A 14,114-nucleotide genomic window follows, 5' to 3' on the forward strand; every position below is an offset into this window, starting at 1 on the left:
GTAGTGATGGCAATAAGGCTGAATGCGATCGCCTTTGCGTTTTAAATGTGAATGTCGACACTATGAATATGGCGGGGTAATTAGCATTGGCGTTTATACGCGACGATTTTGTATTAATGAGAGTTTTGTTACGTTAATCGATGGCTTCCGTTTTTTTGTATTTATGGTGGTATTGTCTACTTGGAGTTCAGATATAACAGTTTTTGACATCACGGCATGTGTCAGCTTTTTTGTGGCTTTCGTTTGTTTACAGCTGGTAAAAGGTCTCTACCAAATTCCTCTACTGTTTTCAGCCACGTCTCGCCCCACTGTAATTTCTATATGAAATTAATTCTATAGTATAAAACTAACAAGCCACTCTACGCTGTAAAATTCACGCTACTAATTAATGAAATCATACATGACATGACATTCAGATTACACAGACATTACAAGGATGACGATAATTCTGTATTAATAGAGATAAACGAACGAACAGACAGGATTTGGTAATAGCGACAACGTATTAGGGTTCTGCAATCAAGTAAGAGAGACTATACCATAAAACAATGTGTAAAAAGAAATGTCAGAAAGATTCGCTTTTGCGACGATACAATTGAAAGTAGGAAAAGCTTAAGAAGCCATTTACTTTAATAATTTTGATTATTATAAGACTAAAGTCTGACGAAAATAAAATAGAGAGAAAAATAAAGTATTGTCACTTTTTATATCTTCTCATTTTGAAACTCCTTTTAATTTTCTTATTGGTTTTCATAGACCATGAAGGTCGCAACAACTACAGAAGATAAAGAAAATTGTTACATTATTAATAAGCGCTAATCGTTGAATAATTAATTGAACGCAAGGTTGCTTTAGACATGTGACGAAGTTAATACTTGTAAACTAATATCTATTAAAGGAAAACTACCGGATACTGCCCTTCACATTATTAAGGAAAACTAGGAAATAAGAAAGATCTAGAATAAACTGTAGCGCAAGTTATAGTGGTTCTTCCGTCCACTGCCATTCAGTTACCAGTTTAAGATGAACCTCAAAGTTAAAATCAACTTTACTTGTTTGAAATTAAGGTGCTATTTACAAAGTTTATATGGCCAATACCTGGTAGACCGTGTGTAAACAAAATAAATTGCAATAAAAGTCAATAAAAAGCATTGGCCTCTTATTAAATATTGCAGTTTCCGGCCGTGCCAAGAAAAGTTCAAGGAGAAAACACGGAAAAACTAGAATTAAAATAATTTCGTTTGACAGAATGTGTGCAATAATTTATTTTAAGGTTAATTATGCTCTGGTTGTTAGAGATATTTGATTAATGATTGATCATCCTTAGTCATGAGCGGACGCGGCCGGGGGCGTCGCGAGTCAAACTCCGATAGTAAATGGTATACTTACTAAACTAGTAAATTATTAAGGAAAGAAGAAATAAGTATTCAATTACTTTGTAACGTTATAAAGTTATTCTTTGTTTGCAAAAATGGAATAGTGTCTCTAGCTCTAGCTGGGGCAGATCGCCAGAAAGTCTAAAGGCGGGGCTGCTTGGTCAAAATAGGGATGATGACTGGATATAAAAAGAAAAAATCTCATTAGTCTCTCAGTTAGATAATTGAAAAGTATGAGATACGTATTTTTTCCTTTTTCAGAAAAACTAGACAAAGATTAACTGCTTTAAAGTTTAGTTTATTTATACTCAATCGTGACGTCACGCGTAAGTTTCATTCACTGTAATTTGCCCAATTTATGGTTGCGGGACAAATTAAAAAATACGTATACATTATTATACAAAAAACTACAAGACGGCCACTGCAAAAAAAAAATTGTCATCATCCCTATTGGACCTATGGTTACGATAAATATACGTGTTTTTCTTTTTAAATGACTCCCGCTTTTATGTCCTATTACACACAGACACCCCGTAACATCCACCTATCACTCTGCTATCCGTAACTAAGCTTTATTCTCAATTTCAAAAAAGAGGTTTTAATCTTTTTTTGGTCTAGTCAATCAAGTAACAATCTTAGTCACCTCCGTCTCACATTTCCCTCGCCTATCCAATATCTATTGTATTGAAACAAGATTGGAACATATTGTCTATGCGTAGTCTAATAACAAGGTTAGGTCCACAAAGCAATATTGTAACAGTTCAGTTGAGTCATAAGCGCGGGAGGACTGTTCAATGGCTTGTGAAGGTGGGAACATAAGATATATTTTTTGCAGGTATTTCTAGCTAGTGAGACGATTTGGCTCTCTATTATTTTATGTTTATATTGTTTCGATAGTCGTATGGTGAATAATAATATTAATATAAATTAAATATAATGTGCTCTTTCATGCGATACATTTATGAACGAAGTGCAAGATCGTTCTCGACGCAGGCACAGTAACGCAGGTACGTTCAACGTGAAATTTTCAAAGTTTCATGACCATACGTAATTGTTCTAAGCCATAGCTGACAAATATCAATTAAACAATGATCAAATAAAACTACCGACTTCGCTTCATCTTGGGCGAAGGAGTCGACGAGTCTTGTCTTTTCGTGGCCAAGGTAGCCAGTTTTATCTAGTTTTGGGAGTTAACTATTATAGTATGGTTACCTCGATAGTTTTCACTCAGTTTAACTATTTGAAGTTGAATGCATGTAGAAACATTCTCAAGGACCAAGTCACAGGAATTGTTTTCAAAGTTCTGTAAACATATGCGTATAATAACAAAGAGAAAGTCCCAAAACTAAGCGAAAATGTTATTATTAATGAACAAAGCGTTGTTTTTGTAGTGTGTTCCCACCTTAGGATGACAAAAACTAGACGTTCTTTTGGCTATGTTTGAGTGATGATGTATGCTTATTGCATGTGTGCATTAGTAGTTAACCTTCAAAGACAATTTTGGTTTAGATAAGTCTGTTATTATCGATTTCAAGGATATGTTATGCTCAGTTACTATTTAATCGAATAAATAAACGACGGTCGACTTTACAAACACCTTTTGGTAGAGTTTAAAAAGTACGAAAACCTTAAAACTATTTAAATCAATCGTTATTTTCCTGCTTTTATTGTCGTAGGTACCAATTAATTATTTATTTAATTGTTTTTAATTTGTGAATACTATTATATTTTTTGGCTTTGACTGGTTTTAGCTAAAAGAGAAAGCCATTTATAAGGTTCTAGAAATGACTTCATATTAAATTATGTAATTAGAAGTTATGAGCTGACCCTAACACTGAGACACATGACCGATAATAGCTATCATTTTCCTTAATTTATGAATAATTACAGTCGTTATTAAGATATTTCGTATTATTAGGTGAACGTCAATAATTATTTTATAATACACTAAACCACATTTGGATTCGTTACTAGAATTCTTTAATATGATTATGACAGAAATAAATTGAACAATTGCATGAACAATAACTGACTTCTATCAAAGACTATTAATAACTACACGACAAATTATATCCTCATAGCCACGGAATCAAGTGCATTCTTTCAAAAATATCAACACCTAAAAAAAAATTAAATTGGTTCCACACTCTTCAGGCATAAGACCACCAAGTCTACAACCACTAATGTAATATTTTTGAAGCTCAAAAAGAAAAACAACTTCAATTAAAAAACTCGATAAATTAAAAAATAATCAACTACATCGGTACATCCAGTCCGAAGACCCATAACAAACTAAACAAAAAACACAGCGCAACTTCTTTTTGAAGTTATTTACAAACATAATGGCTTTTATATAATACACACAAATATCAAAAAAAATAAATACGGAAGTCTATTAATTTGTCGACCTTGTATCAATGTTGCGACTTTAATGTGAGCGCTGCAACGTGCTTTCCCGATAATTACGTTATTAATATAAATGCTCCGTTAAGTTAATTATACACGGCGGGTTATGGGTTTACAAATGAATTATATCACGTGTGGAAATAATTAAAGATTTCTGTTTTGTTATTTGAACCTTAAAATAACCGTTAGTCTATAATCTTAAGAGAATCATAAGGGTAAAATTCGAAGAAAATATAATTTCCAAATTAGTCTTTACACATTATACCGGCCTTTTCCCAACTATGTTGGGGTGGGCATCCGGTCTAACCTGGGCAAAACGATACCCATAAGTCAGACTGGTTGTCAGACTTTCTAGCTTCTAACTGTCCATAACGACGCCATGACATAGACGGTCACCCATAGGTTAGCTTAGCCTATGATCCACCAAATTGTGCATTTTTAATTTAGCTACGAGCGAAATTATTCTCTGTATCCACGCAAAAATTATATTATTTAACCTAACTATTGGGAAACCTACAAAACACTGTAAGTACATTAAGTGCTGAGCACGTAATGAGTCAACACGTAAAATGTTTAAACTCCAACTCATATCTCAGCAACGAAAATGCATTTTCATTGTTCTAAAGAAAATTACTCTGACCACTCATTATGTAAACAAGGAAAAAAACTCTGAGAAAAACAAGCGTCTTTATTTCAGAGTTGTTTCGTCCTTGCCTAATAGGTAATGTCATGCGGTCTAGTGGTAAAAATAGAATTTTTAGACTAGTTATAATTACATATTTAGAGTTAATACTGATCACGTTTATAAATATTATTGGAATAGGTCTATCTCTGGCACCTGTGAAACGTAAATTAAATGGCGATTTAAGTTTTAAAACCGAATTAAGTTATTAAATACAAGACTGGTTATTTGTCAAAAACAAAACTTTCTTAAATGCAGAAATTAACATTATTTTGATGCCATAAAACTTGATAATTAGTAATACTATTTAAAGTAGACGTAAAGATACAGTTTCAAGCGAAGCAGGTGTGAAATAGTCGATAAAACGTGTATCTATCAGATAATTATAATTTTAGACAAAACTTAAAAGACATTATATTATAATCTGAAATTATTGTTCTGATGTCATTTAAGGTATAGTTTTCAGCATTCATAGTTATTTACACAAATACGTAGCAAGTTTGACCATGGGATCAATTAAAGAATTGATCAGTCTAGTCTAAGTGTCTAGACTCTATTCCAGCTCTTCTCATGAAATTCAACTGAAGAACGTATTAACAAAGCGACTAGTAAAACATATCAAATGCGAGTCGGACTTGCGACACTGAGAGTTCAGTACCTAAGTACAGACAGGGTTAAGAAATACAAATTTGCAAACAAAGTCACTCATAAAATTTAGGACAATCCCAATCTATGTGAAAATTTCAAAATTTAATTTCCGGCTAACTATATCTGTTTTTGAAATACAGCCTGATAACAGACGGACAGAAAAAGTCAGACAGGTCCTTTACCGAAAAACAGCCTACTAATCTTACAAAAAAAACCTCTACACAGAACCCAACGGTTCTATTTTGAACCCATTGGGCAAGGAACATAAAAATAACATTCTCATCATCATCACCAGAAATATTCGTTCACTTTTAGACATAGGCCTCCAAAATTGCACTAAAAATCTATCAAACAAAAACCGCAGCACATAACCCTAATTCGTCGTCAAATTCAAACGTCAAACGTAAGCAATAAATGTCCACATAGGTCGAATAAATTGAGGCAATTATGCAGATTCAGGCGAGCGACGGCGAATTGTCCATTGTTAACGGATCGATGGACAATTATACGTGGGATTGGAATCTGTGTCTGTTTATATTAAGAGGATGTTAAGATTGAATTTGAATATGGACATATATGGAGCAGATGATGTGATTTTGTTATTAGTGCAACGCATTGGTATATAACGACACAAAAACGCGGATGACGTAGCACGGCGGTTCAGGTTTAGTTAGTAAGAGTGTGACTGTCCTTCTCCTCTCCCGAGGGAGTGGGTGTCCATGATTGCCCCACCTTATCAAAAAAACTTGTTCCGTAGCAATAGGAAAAACGGAAGTCTATTACATCTGTTACCAGGCTGAATCTCAAGAACTGTATACGTAGAGAGTGGACGATGATGACGTGATGAATGATGTATGTTTTTTGCCTCTTGAACAGTAAATAATGACAATAAATATGGAGGTTAAGCGCAGTAATAATTATAATATATGACCAATATTTTTGCACTTTCGTATTACTTTAGCTCATTGGTAGGAAACCTTCAGAGACACGAGATCGACTCGCATTCGACAGTTTTTTTTATATGATATGTATTTGTGGCGTATCAGTTATTTGTAGCGTTGTTGCAACATCAGTTCAACAAATTCTTGGTAAAATTGTCTCAAAATGCACAATGATTTTTTAATACTTTTCTAGGAATATGAATATTGTTTAAACAGAATGGTCATTTCGTGTGTAGATAAACATTCACACACCAATTTGCTTTTGAAAATTTAATCATGATTACACCGTACACGTATCGAATATACAAACAGAAATATTTGAAACACGCAACCGAAGAACCTATAATTCAGCCTGAAAATAAGCAGTATTTCAGGCGGTATTATAGACAAGCAACAAAATTTTCCACAACCGAAATGTCCGAATTACGTAACTTAGTCAGTTTCATTACGAATCGCAATGCTCCTGGTTATTTACCAAATACGATGTAAACATTCACGCATGCACGGTTCGGGGAAACGATAGCGAAGCAATAGCGATGCTATTACGGTCATGATACACTGGAGTGTTTACTTGTAACGCTGAAAACCGCTCGCTGAAATAATTAATATAAAATTTATTTATTGTTTGTAACAGGGGGAAATTTCGTTCTTAAAATTATTACATAAGACACTGTAAGTTAGCTATGGCTGTACAATCTTTGTTTATTATATCTAAATGTAAATGCACTTTCGCCATGAGGATTTCGCCGAACGGAGTGCCAAGAATTCGCAAGAAATTATTTATCATCATTTTAGTCTTTTCCGCGACGGCTTCCAGTCTTAGCAGCTGAGTACCAATGTTTCAAAAGGAACGATTGCCTATCTGAACTCCTCAACTCAGTCACCTAGGCAACACGATACCCCTCAATAACACTGAACCTTCCCAGTACGACTTTCAGAGATGTAGAAATAATCGGGATCCGGGTTATAACATAGACGGTCACCCATCCACGGACCGTCCGTATCAAGCATAGTGATCGATCAATTAATGCAGTTGCATCTTAGCCACGAGTTCGCACGAAACTTATATTACAAACTAACACTTGAGGCAATGCCCTAATGTACCAACAGCATAACGTGTACGTCGCGTGCTAACCAATGTTTATTAAGACCGCGTTGAAAATGTACGAATGCTGTTCACATAGGAATCGGTAATTGAATTACTTGTGACCTGTAATTGGTGTGAATGTCGTTCGTAATTTAAGTGGGCGACGTTGGCGTCAAAATTGTTTATGTATTTGTTAGTTGTATATGTGAATTATGTAGTGATTTGGAATTGATTGAATTGTTTTGGGTAAAGTCAAGTTTACTATCGAGTGGAAGATTGAAAGACGCATCAGAAGTACTGATAATAAAGGCATTGCAACATTATCGATGGATATTTGCAACAGATATTTCTTTATTGCAAGAGAAAAGAGTTTTGACCTATATTCCATTGGTTTAGTTACTTGGAAAAAGTAAACTTAAAGAGGTCAGTCTCGTAATAATCATGCAATTCCAAAAAACCCATTCGAAATTTGCAACTGATTTTTTTTTATATTTGCAGACAACATCACATACATTGTTCTGAACCCACAGCAAGTTGCTAAAGCACTTGTGTTATGGAATCCAGATACAACGAAGGTACCACCCAGACCCGAGACAATGTAGAAATGTGAATTTTTACATTGACCCGACCGGGGATTGAACCCGGAACCTCAGAGCTAGCGACCTTGAAACCGGTGCGTACGCCACTCGACCACGGAGGTCGTCAAATTTGAACCAGTAACTTATCTATTTCCATCAATTTTCTTTAATATGTGTACCTATAACAACTCTCGAGAGCTAATGCCACGACCTTGGCGTTATCAATGTATTAGACGTGATAAGAAATGTCCCTTCAAGTGGAGTTTGAACATGAATGTATCATTATCACCTGAACTATCACGTATGGAGAATGAACTTGGACTTTGAGTATAGAGATTATGATGAAGTGTATAAGTATACTAGCTGTTGCCCGCGACTCCGTCTTTGTGGACTTCAGTTTACAGCGTTCGGTGGCCCCGTTTTAATCTTACAGCTTTTGCGCACCTTTTCAATTTTCACTTGGGAACTATTTAAAAAAACAGGATAAAAGGTAGCCTATGTTCTTTTTAATTTCATCCAAATCCGTTCAGCCGTTTTTGCGTGATTGAGTAACAACATAGACACTTTCACATTTATAATAAGATTATACATCTTAGTTATTGTTTTAAATCCCCGACGCAAAAAGGGGTGTTAAGGGATTGACGTGTTTGTCCGTCTGGCTGTGGCATCCTTACTCTGCATCAGATTGAGTAATTTCAAGAGAGTTCTTGAAATCGATCAATCATTGTTTACATCTATACTAATATATAAAGCTGAAGAGTTTGTTTGATTGTTTGTTTGTTTGAACGCGCTAATCTCAGGAACTACTGGTTCAAATTGAAAAATTCTTTTTGTGTTGAATAGACCATTTATCGAGGAAGGCTTTAGGCTATAAAACATCACGCTGCGACTAAAAGGAGCGAAGATACAATGGAAAATATGGCCTTCTGTTCAAAAAATCCTAACTTATAACTAACCAGGCGGACGATGTCGCGGGCAACAGCTAGTGTTGGATAAAAATCGGTTAAGGCATTTAAAAGTTGTAAGGGGTAAAAGTATCCGTCGCGTCAGTATTTTCATTTTCAATGAGGTTGTAATTCAAAGTTTGTTTTTTTTTTTCTTAGCCTACTGTGTGCAACTGCCGGGCCTCCCCAAATCCTTCCACGACTCTCTATTCTGGGCCTCATGGCACCAGCCTGGTTGGTAATTAATAACGTTATTATTAATGGGATTTTTTATAAACTGTTGTACAAATTATTTGTAAAGTTAAACAAGGAAAAAAAATGCTTAAAGTAGGTAAGTATTATAGACACGAAAAAAGTAAGGAAATAGAAATAATACTTTTATTTTCTTTTGAAAGTATTTTCGCGAAATATTCATCGTTATCAATCATGCCGTGGGTTGTTTTGTGTTCTATATAACACAATATACATAATTACTATATAAAACTGTCAGCTGATTGGGCAGTCCCAGTGACGTCACACCCTGATATTGAAAGTCCGCTGCACGTCATCAAAGATTGGGAAGTCACAATCTAAATCATTAGGGAAAATTCCTTTCTAATAACGCCTAAAAATAACCATGAAATGAACAATACATTCATAAAATAAGATAAATAATTAAGAACGGGGCAAAAAGGAATGGTTAATGAAGTTTCACTTTCTACTAAATATAATTTTATCGTTTCGCATCCAAAAAGTTTAAGTGTATCTCTGCTACATTTGCCATAAGGATCATAATAGCATGAATTGGTATCTAATAAATCTCCCTAAAAACGATGGGAAGGTCCCGAAAACCAAACAGTTACGCGTACTACCAAGGTGCTGGAGGTAATCAGGGAATAGGTGGAACGCGAAACCGCTAACAATAAAATGACAATTAAGCAATCCAAAATCCATTGCTTGTTTTTCTAGCTGCATTTATTCAAACTAACCTTGTGGAGCTGCGATGTACGCGCTGCTTCTCAATGCCGTCAACTCGGCGACCAGTAGCCGGGCCTCCGGCGCCTCAGTCAACAGGCAGACCTGGTCCAGGTCGATGTCCTCAACTGTGATGCCCTTCGTCACCGCGTCGTAGATGAAGCCAAGCTGTTGGCTGTAACAAAAGGTATGTTATTAGAACTACTGGGAGGTTGGTAGGCAAGGACCATTGGAAGGGATGGAAGGACTAATTTTTCCGCACTTTGGCCAGAGGTGGAGGAAATACTTAGTCTTATAAGCCAGTTCTGGTCCAACGTTGTGGGCATTACGGATTTTTTCAGTTGTATCAAAGCAGTAAAGACATAAAAATAAAATAGAGCATATTGTTAGGTGAAATGGTCAAACAGCATTCGAACTTAGCTGAGTTAAAGAAATAGTTTACGCGGAAACGGAGAATTTGTATTACTCATGATTACGTATTAGACTTTCTCGATGACCTACGGCAAAGGAAAATATCTGGGTAAACCTAGGCTGATAAATATGATATGGACAACCCAATCTGCAAACGATAAGAAAAAAATACTCCAGCCTTAAAGAAAAAAGAATGTAGGCAGTTGTAAAATATACAGAAAAAAACCAAAATGATTATGCTTATCAAATAGTTATCAGTACCATTTCACGGCAAATCGACTTTCGTATCGACCCATTCGTCATAATTATCTCGTATTAATTAATCAACGACTATTACAATTAGCTACTAAAGAGACATTGAAATATTTCGATAACATATCTGCACCGTTACGTACGTATTCTGACGTATTCCGAACCCATATTGCTTTAGTGACGAACCTCAAATGCATCAACGTTGGTTGTTCCGTTTGTTTCGAAATTCAATTGTTATTTGTTAATCTTTGGCGGTCTTCAAGGGAATTAACGTTTGGAAAACAAAAGTTTGCCTCAGGCTTGGTTTAAGAACATCAGGGGGTCCACCGAGCTGCTGATAAGAAGGACTTAAACATTCTGAAAGCTAACCTTCAGTAGTTGGAGAGGCACCAATAGAAGAAGAAGGCATTACAAGGGATATGCTGACTTCATTGCAATTCTTCGTGTAAAACACGTGCAACGATTAATCAAAATCGCCATTGCGATAAGCCGTCTTACAAAGAGATAATACTTTAACGTAAAATGGGATAAAGTACAGTATTCAGCTGAATTTTCTGAGAAGGGAAACCAATCTTAATTGTAGAATAGCAAAACTTTAGCCTTAATGTTTTCAATAAAGTACAGAACTATAATATATCACGACATTTACGCCGTAACGGAACTGGGATTGAATTATCTCATCAGAATATGGATCCAAAGTTCAGTCTTGATAGCCAATATTGCTATTTATGTCAAAGTTCATACCATTAATTATCCTACGTTATTTTATTAGTTGTTTTAGAATTAATATAATGTTATACATATTGTGTAATCTGCTACAGATGTGTTTTATGAGTCATATTTTATGCTTAGAGCTGGGAATATCTTTTGTGTGAAAATGTATGTGGAACAATAATATGCAGAAAACGCTGTTGGTCAGTTTAATTTACTTGATACACGTATGACGTAACGATTTCGTGAAATTAATGCACAATCGTGACGTCACGCGTAGGTTTGATTCTCTGTAATTTGATCGTATTATGTTTGCGGGTCAAAATGAAAAATATGTACATATTATGCATTAAAGTAAAAGAACGACAGTAAAAAGAAATTCTCATTATTATTATCCCTTATTTGTCCTTCAATAAGTGACCACAAAGAACTAAACTCGTGCTTGATACATGCCTAACGTATGCCTGCCAAACGTGGAAATTTAACAAAATAACAAAAGATAAAATAACTGCATGCCAACGAGGGTTAAAACGAAGTATGTTGAATATTAGAAAAATACAAAAATTTTGACGTACAAAAATAAGGCACTCCACGAAGGCAAAAGATGGATTAATACATGCTCTATCATTAAATATAAGTGACCACAATACTAAAAAAGTTAACATTTTCATAAAATATATTTTTCATTTTTCTTTTATCCTCTACATTTCGGTATTTCATTACAAATTAAACTGGAACTAACTACGCCGTAGTTGCAGCTAAAGCCGCACAAATGAATACGAAACTTTTGAAAGAGCTGCAAGCTGAATAAGTCTTCTAATAATGACCGTTCTGGGTAACTGTGGTGGATTTTAATTTTATTTTTCGAGTTTCTAGAACGGGCTTATGTTTTATGTTTTTTGTCTCACTTTGTTGTTATAAGACATTTTCTTTTTGTGTTTGTTGATCTGCCGAATTCAGTGTGTTTTTCTTAGGATTTCATCGGGCACCGCTGTCTGTCGACAAGCTGAATCTTAGGTTAAGCGATGGCTAGTTTGGTGTCCTATTTTTGAACGCACTTGGTTGGTTTTTATGTCGCAATCGACAACATCTATACCTTGTTATAGTATTTCATGAAATATAACCTAATTTATGTAAACATATTTTTCGTCTCGCCATACAAACTAAAGAGTTCTAAGAATGTAGAATACTACACGATAATACGAGTACTGAATATGGAAAAAATCTAACAAATATAAACGTTAAAGGCGAGTAGTAAGGGGTGCCAATAAAGCTTCAAAATATGCCTCTTCATCGCTGTTTACTGTTAACTTGTCAAATAAACTGACAGAAATAGCTACGTTGAATGGTAATGCTAATTCTTTAGTCTAAAAATAAGCTAGATGGTCACGCGAAGTTAAGTCCATGATTTGTAGGGCTTTCGATATATTTTCTTTATATCTACGGCATATCATGGATTTCCCTTTTATTCTACTATAGGTGAGGGAATCTAAACCCCAGTTACATAGAAAAGCTTACAAAATGACAGATGACAAGTCAAAGTGAAATGTAATTTCCATACAACATTTGAACGTTGCTTACCGATTGTGGAAACTACACTTGACTAAAGAGGCAAGTATATTTTTAAAACATTCAATGAATGAACTTACATTGTAGGGATTGTTTATTTTGTGTAGCTACTAACTATATTTCTAAACATCATCGTGTAGTATTGCGTGAAGTGACATTTTTGTATTGGCACTCATCAATTAACAATTGATGGCATTACATAGGTATGCAAGAATGTCATTGTTCGTATATTCAAGTATTTGCATATTACCTCATTCTTGTTAAAAATGGGTGCAGGATAAATATAAGAAAGAAATATAACTGGAAACAGAAAACAAAAGGTTTCTAAGATCATTAATATGCCAGTAAATACCAAATACATGACAAGCTATTTGTTATTCTGTTATTTGGAATTAAAGTATTCGTCGATACGAATCAAACGAGACAAACTTGATGTGGTTGTATCGTTTTACAGAGGAGCTCCTATGTCCAACTTCCAGCTTCTAAGACCACTTTATGGTAATATATCTAGCATTGTCACGTCTATATGCATGCAAAGTTTCAGCTCAATCGGAAACAGGGAAGTAAAATTAAACTGTAAGATTTTACAAAGTCACAGATGATTATTAATAAAATCTTGCTAAATTCTTGGTAAACACTAATGCAAATTCCGTTAACAGCATTAATAAGAGCTTGATTTAGAGAAATAAACCTATTTATAATCAGCAATGCGCAGACTCAGGTGGCATAAGACAGCAGAACAGATTAGTTTGATAAAACACCTATTAAAAAAAACATCAAAAGTGAATAATTTCAGTATCTTATCATCCACGTGCACTGATCAATTAATTCAAACAATCTTCTCTTGTAATCGACAACTGGAAACCGCGAAATCGCTTACTCGACAAATTATAAGCGATTGCATTTTCAGTATCGTTGGATGATCAACATCTTTACGAGTCCTTTCACAAACAGCATTATAATTTTAAGCAATGGAATAAAGTGATGTCAGAAATTGTGACGCTGTTATTAATAGAAATAAATAATAAATGCGGACAACATCACATACATTGTTCTGAACCCAATGTAAGTTGCTTAAGCACTTGTGTTATGGAATTCAGATACAACGAAGGTACCACAAACACCCAGACCCGAGACAATGTAGAAATGTGAATTTTTACATTGACCCGACCGGGGATCGAACACGGGACCTCAGAGCTAGCGACACCTTGAAACCGGTGTGTACGCCACTCGACCACGGAGGTCAACCTCAACATTCAGGTTACGATCGGGATCTTTTCTCTCAGGTAGTACATTAATTACCCAGTAGTCCGGTTGCTAAAGCAATACAGCCTAATACATGAAGTTTCAAATTATAGCGCATTTAAAAATAATGTCAGCGTATTGTAACCAGCATTATACCACCACCGCCACTTAATTACAGGGTATTAAATAGGGGAATCACATGGAAGGCCGTGTATGAACTGAAAATAGATTGTAAATGCCCGTCCGATATAATTATCGAGTTATCAGTGACATGCTGGCTTGATTCACAGGTTGTTACATACATTGTTAG

General features: G+C 35.0%; 1 long non-coding RNA gene and 1 pseudogene across 1 annotated transcript; one reads left to right on the forward strand and one right to left on the reverse strand.

Moving 5' to 3' along the window:
- Positions 1-14,114, reverse strand: part of LOC113506905 — a 36,253-nt pseudogene that overhangs the window by 5,728 nt on the left and 16,411 nt on the right.
- LOC113506906 lies at positions 7,791-9,686 on the forward strand. Its single transcript, XR_003401766.1, has 3 exons — positions 7,791-7,813; positions 8,822-8,896; positions 9,611-9,686. It is a non-coding gene; the product is annotated as an uncharacterized LOC113506906 (long non-coding RNA).

Source organism: Trichoplusia ni, unplaced genomic scaffold (assembly GCF_003590095.1).
Source record: "Trichoplusia ni isolate ovarian cell line Hi5 unplaced genomic scaffold, tn1 tig00000119, whole genome shotgun sequence".
NCBI classification, from domain to species: domain Eukaryota; kingdom Metazoa; phylum Arthropoda; class Insecta; order Lepidoptera; family Noctuidae; genus Trichoplusia; species Trichoplusia ni.